Genomic DNA, 6,000 nt, shown 5'->3' with positions numbered 1-6,000 from the left:
CGCCTGCAGTCAATAATCAGCCTGAAACCCAAAAAACCTTTGTCAGTTGGTAATCTTGTATTGAAGACATTCGGATGCTGCCTGCTGAATTCTGCATCAGGCTATGATAATCCAGACAGGGCATAGTAGAGGAAAATTTGATTCATTATTGCATCGGCATTATTAAAAATGACAAATGCATTAAGTCCTCTGTATAAAGATTAAATTAATACTTTTTATATATTTTTCAAGTTTGCTGATGGAGATCAATTGAACCAAGTTTCTGTATAAGGTTATGTTAAGTATTGGCGTAATTTTTGCAGCCTATGATCCTATGCCTTATGGAAGTCAAATATAAAGAAAACAGACATTAATTTAATCTGTTTATCAGAGTACACAATCACTATTCACTATACACGATCCTGTGTAGTTATACAAGCACCTGTGGGATATGAACAAAGCATAATGAAATAGAGGTCTGTGTGAAACATTCCAGTACGCCCTACAAATCTTAAATTGGACAATATGAGGTCTCATCAATGACGTACCCTTCTGTGATTAAAATGAATCACACACTGATTGATTGGAGGGTCACTGCTGACAATCTCCTAGGTGATTATATTAGAGAGGGCCTTCACATTTAAATGAAAAATCTTAAATGACTTCCCGTTTGCTATTTGCTTTCACACCGGCGCATGCACCGCAGGATATGCCAGGGCATGCTCAAACAGAGGACAGGCAAAAGAGCTTGATTAAAGTTTATCTTTCAGGGCAATAAGTCTACCGGCGCTCATTATGGCTTGTCAGATTGTAAATGGTCTCAGGGAGAAATTATGCGGTCTCACACACATGTTAAAGGGCCCTGATTTACTTCAATCAGTCTCAGCTCAATGTAAACCTGTGTTTATTCCTGGGTTTCTGATCAATTTGACTAACCCTTTAGACTAGTGGGAATTTTGCCTTTATGGAGAGGGCTAAATGTAAATGTTTCTTACAGAATAAATAGAAAAAGCACATTCGTAATCATGGTAACAATTGAAAGGGAACAGTTTAATGATAATGGGATCGAAAAAGTGAGAGGACACAACAGTTCACCTGACGCTAGACTGAATCCAAACATTTCCCTGTTGATTTGATGTGTATTTCACATTTACTGTACTTTTATGAAAATACTCTGGATTCATTCAGTAACATGACTATTCCTGGTAAATGTGGGGTGTAGGTGCAACATAAGACAAAACAAGGGGTTTGAGTGAGAGGACTAACTGGGGTCTCCAAGTGGACACACACACCTCTTCAAAGAGTGCACAGTTCCTAAGCAATTGCAATGCACTTTTATGAATACCTCATAGTCTTCAACTATGAGGTGCTTTAAAGAGCTCTCCTAGCTGTGGCTTTGAGGAACTAGAACAAGCACACTTGTAGTTGTTGCATCCCTGCAATCACACAATTGCTGTTGTTGTTAATGCAATCCAGAAACTGGCCATTATAAATTACAATCTGGGTCAGGTGGGCATGAATTGAAAGCTTGTTCTATTTCAAACATGACAAGCTTTGTTATAAATAGGATCTTACAGTGTTAGGCTTTCACAGCGCAATTCAAAGAAACAGATCGTAATTTTGGTACGCATAGAGAGGACTCAGGAGTGCATTCAGGTGCCTGTGTTGTGGTGAATTACAATAAACAAACATAGGCTCATTCTGTTCAGAACAACCCAGGGTACGGCGCCATGTCATCTGGTAACAGTACATCTAACATACCGATCATTAACGTTGACAATGTATTTGACATGAGTTTTGTGATTTAGAAATGTGAAGTGCACATTTGGACTGACGTGTGTATTTATTATAATCCACATATTTAATCTTTCAAAATAATTTGAATAATAATAATTTGTCCTCTTAATTTACAGCATTTCCCAGACAACACTTTAAAAAATATATATGTTTTTAAGTTGCCCAATTACCAGGATGGATGGGGAAAACTTCTTGTTGCGCCCGATGCTCAATTTCAGATCCTCTGTCAGTCAAAACCCATACAGAGCTGTGAAGCACAGACACTGAACTCTGACCTCATGTATAGCATGTTACTGGACAGACCCTGAACTCTGACCTCATGTATAGCATGTTACTGGACAGACCCTGAGCTCTGACGTCATGTATAGCACGTTACTGGACAGACCCTGAGCTCTGATGTCATGTATAGCACGTTACTGGACAGACCCTGAACTCTGACCTCATGTATAGCATGTTACTGGACAGACCCTGAGCTCTGACGTCATGTATAGCACGTTACTGGACAGACCCTGAGCTCTGATGTCATGTATAGCACGTTACTGGACAGACCCCGAGCTCTGATGTCATATATAGCATGTTACTGGACAGACCCTGTGCTCTGACGTCATGTATAGAAGGGAGTAGGGTGCCATTGTTCAACTGTTCAACAGCAACAGCTAAAAAACAGGATGGCATGTACTGTAAAAGTTGATGGACTAACAGGCATACATTACTTATCACATGTTTTAAGACATATCATACTATGTTTTATGGTATTTATTCAAAACCAAAGATGAGAATCAAAATTGATTCTTTTTTTGGAGGGGGGGGGGGTTTATTGAAAAACTGTAGGCCTATACATTCCTCACAATGTCCAACTTCGTCACCTGCAAACTACCACATGAAATCAGGTAGCTCCAATAACTGGTAGAGGTATACATAATAGTTGACAGGCAGTAGCTGACAGGCCATTTCCCTCCAGAAATACACCTGTACAGACTATCTGAGGAACTACTCAGAGTAACTCTCTCTCTCTTGTGGATCCAACTTGAACCATTCATAGGATAGACCCCTGCCGTTTGCACTGCCAGTATTTGCTCTCATAGATTTCTTCTCCAATGTAATACTTATGGTAGCACACACACATCATGTTTGGCCTGGGGAGCTGGCTGACACACGTCTTTCACAGCTCAGGCAGTTGAAACGGCTTACAAGGCTGTTCCATGTGTTCTTAAGTATTACCTCACAAGATGGAAAACAGCGATTAGTCTAGTGCACTGTGAAAATGTGTTGTACTGTGAAGGCCCTAAGGCTGCTCAATAAAACAAACAAACAATGGGTACGTGAAGAGATTATCGCTCCTATAGCCTTAAGGGACAGAGTACAATATGTTGAACAAATGTTTAGTAAACAAGCCAAGCCAAAAACCAGTGTGGTTGAGGATGATTGAATTTAAGTGAATATGAAGAAATATATGGGCAATGCTGCTGGGTCCTATTGTAGTGAAATGTTAAGGCTGCTATGCCCAGTTGACTTTTAAAAGGCATACCATTTAGAGTTGCATTATACAGCACGGTACATTACTAGTGTTTCAAAATGTATGACTCTCCAATCTGCATTTTGTAACTACCACTGACTATAGGCTCTCTCTTCAGTACAAGGAATAGGTCTAGGGCCAGTTTCCTGGACACTGATCATGCTTTTTTAGTTCATGACCAGGTTTGGGTCGGTGAAACCTGCCCTTAGAGTTCAGTCATCACAGTCACACGAACCTTTTCCATGTGAGTAATAGTCCAGACTTCCACTTAGGCTCAACGTCCAATGTTTTCCTAATGACGCAAACATAACCCTTGATATTTTGACAAAGTAAAACATCCTAGCATCACAGTAGTGTACTAACCCACCCTTGTTATCACAACATTCAATGTTCCACAAAGGCAACTCTATGAGATGTTGAATAGGACACGTCCCCTTATATTGTGAAGTCAACTGATGTACAGTTGTAGAATTTAAATCAGGCAATGAATATGGAACACTCCATTTCGAATTTCCGTTCGGTAAAGCAGCTTGTCAATCACAACATCAGTATTCCACTTTTGCTTCACAGGACTAAAATACAGAATTCAGAAATATGATAAATTTGGCATCAAACCTCTGACAGCTATAGTGAAGCTCCACTGCGCTGACCTGCTAACTGTGTATTGCATGTAGGAGACGTTCTGAACCACTGCCCGTAGACAGACACACACATATACAAGGGAATTTGGAAGGTTCGACACACAGAGACAATGAACCAAGCATGCCTTCAACTAAATCCCTCAAACTGGAGGGATTGTGATTTGGAGCTGGTTTTCTACTAGTCAGAGATGTGATTTATTTTCAAAATTAGTAAGAGTATATATATATATATATATATATATATATATATATATATATATATATATATATATATGTATCCAGAGTATGTACAGCATATAACTCTACACAGAGACAGAGGTCAATGGAAAGTGTTCCCTTGCTAATGAGCATGACTACTAGAAGTCTGGTGTAGTATAGCTTGTTTCTGCAGGTCTGTGAGAGTGGGTTGTTGTGCTAGCCATGTCTAATGGCTGGGTCTGCAGGTCTGTGAGAGTGGGTCGTTGTGCTAGCTATGTCTAATGGCTGGGTCTGCAGGTCTGTGAAGGTGGGTTGTTGTGCTAGCCATGTCTAATGGCTGGGTCTGCAGGTCTGTGAGAGTGGGTTGTTGTGCTAGCTATGTCTAATGGCTGGGTCTGCAGGTCTGTGAGAGTGGGTTGTTGTGCTAGCCATGTCTAATGGCTGGGTCTGCAGGTCTGTGAGAGTATTTGTACAGTTATCTGGCTGAAGCCTCAGACTCAGGTGTTCAGAATCTTGTTGGAGAGCAACAGCCTGTTTCTTTTCTTTTTAAGAAGAAGACAATGTTGTGAGAAGATCAGCTTCGACATCTGTCAGATCTATTTATTCATCATTTCAATACGTTTTCATCATTCCATCTTCTCCATGTTGATCCAACAACCACAGACCCGGAAAGCCTCGGAAGTCATTTTGTTCAAAGGCCTCTATCTCACCAGGAGAAGCCAATCTAGAATAGAAACAAACAGACCCGGTCTGTGAGAGTGGGTCGTTGTGCTAGCCACGTCTAGAGGCTGGGTCAGCAGGTCTGTGAGAGTGAGTCGTTGTGCTAGCCATGTCTAGAGGCTGGGTCAGCAGGTCAAATCAACAGGAGGCCAGTATTCTGTTCCCATTGGATCCCCCAATAATTAGAATCATTCCATACCCTGCAAACTCAGCCTGACCTGTTTTTGCAGGAGGAGAACTGAATATGTAGGTTGTTCTTGGGATATGTCCAGTCCAATTGACTGGATAGGAAGTGACAGAGGCATAAAAACTTGGAATACCATGGCTGCAGATTCCAAACCTCTAATTGGCCCATTCCCAGGAGACTGTGATGTGTGGTAAGTCTGCTGATATCACTGGTGGTACTTTAGCTATGTCAATGACTTCCCATCTGAAACTGGGGCAACACTGGATTAAACTTTTATATTGTTCTTTTAAAATGAAATAAATCCTGTTTTTTATTGTACTTTACTACCATAAAGTCAGTGCTGAAGCCAAATTAGGAACAAAATGAGTTGTGTTTATTTCCTTTGTCCATATGTTATCCCATCAACAGGCAAATGGAGAACAGGATGCAGGCTTCTGCTTACATCCCAACATTTGAAAAGCATAACATATTGATTAACTGAGTGAAATTAAATAATTGGCACAAGGCTTTATCTCAGAGATATGGCTAATTCTAAAAAGCAATCAAACAGTAATTGTTCCACTTCTTGAACACATAAAAAAAATACAACGATTATGTATTCGTTAATTCATTCCATAAAGCCATCTGTTTAATTAAAATGGCGGGCTTCATGACAGTGTGCCATGCAACAAATACCTGTCTGGATTGCCTGCCCCTTGATTGCTCCGTGGATTTATGATTTTCTATGGACACATTTGAATATTTCTTAAGTGGTATTTCACTTGTGACTCTCTGACTCGCTCTCTCCCCCCGACTCTCTCTTTCCCTCCCTCCAAATGTCTTGTGATGTATTCAGGGCTGCCATGGTTAGTTCCAGCTAAGGCTTTGGACATGACTTGGAGATGCTTCTCTCCCCATTGGAGATTATCCTTTACCCTTGAGTGGGGTCCTTCAGCGGGATTTTCATTGAAACCTTTCCTTGT

The sequence above is a fragment of the Salmo trutta genome, chromosome 3, assembly GCF_901001165.1.
Source record: "Salmo trutta chromosome 3, fSalTru1.1, whole genome shotgun sequence".
NCBI lineage: Eukaryota > Metazoa > Chordata > Actinopteri > Salmoniformes > Salmonidae > Salmo > Salmo trutta.
The sequence above is the reverse complement of the archived record's forward strand: the minus strand, read 5'-3'. Positions refer to the sequence as shown.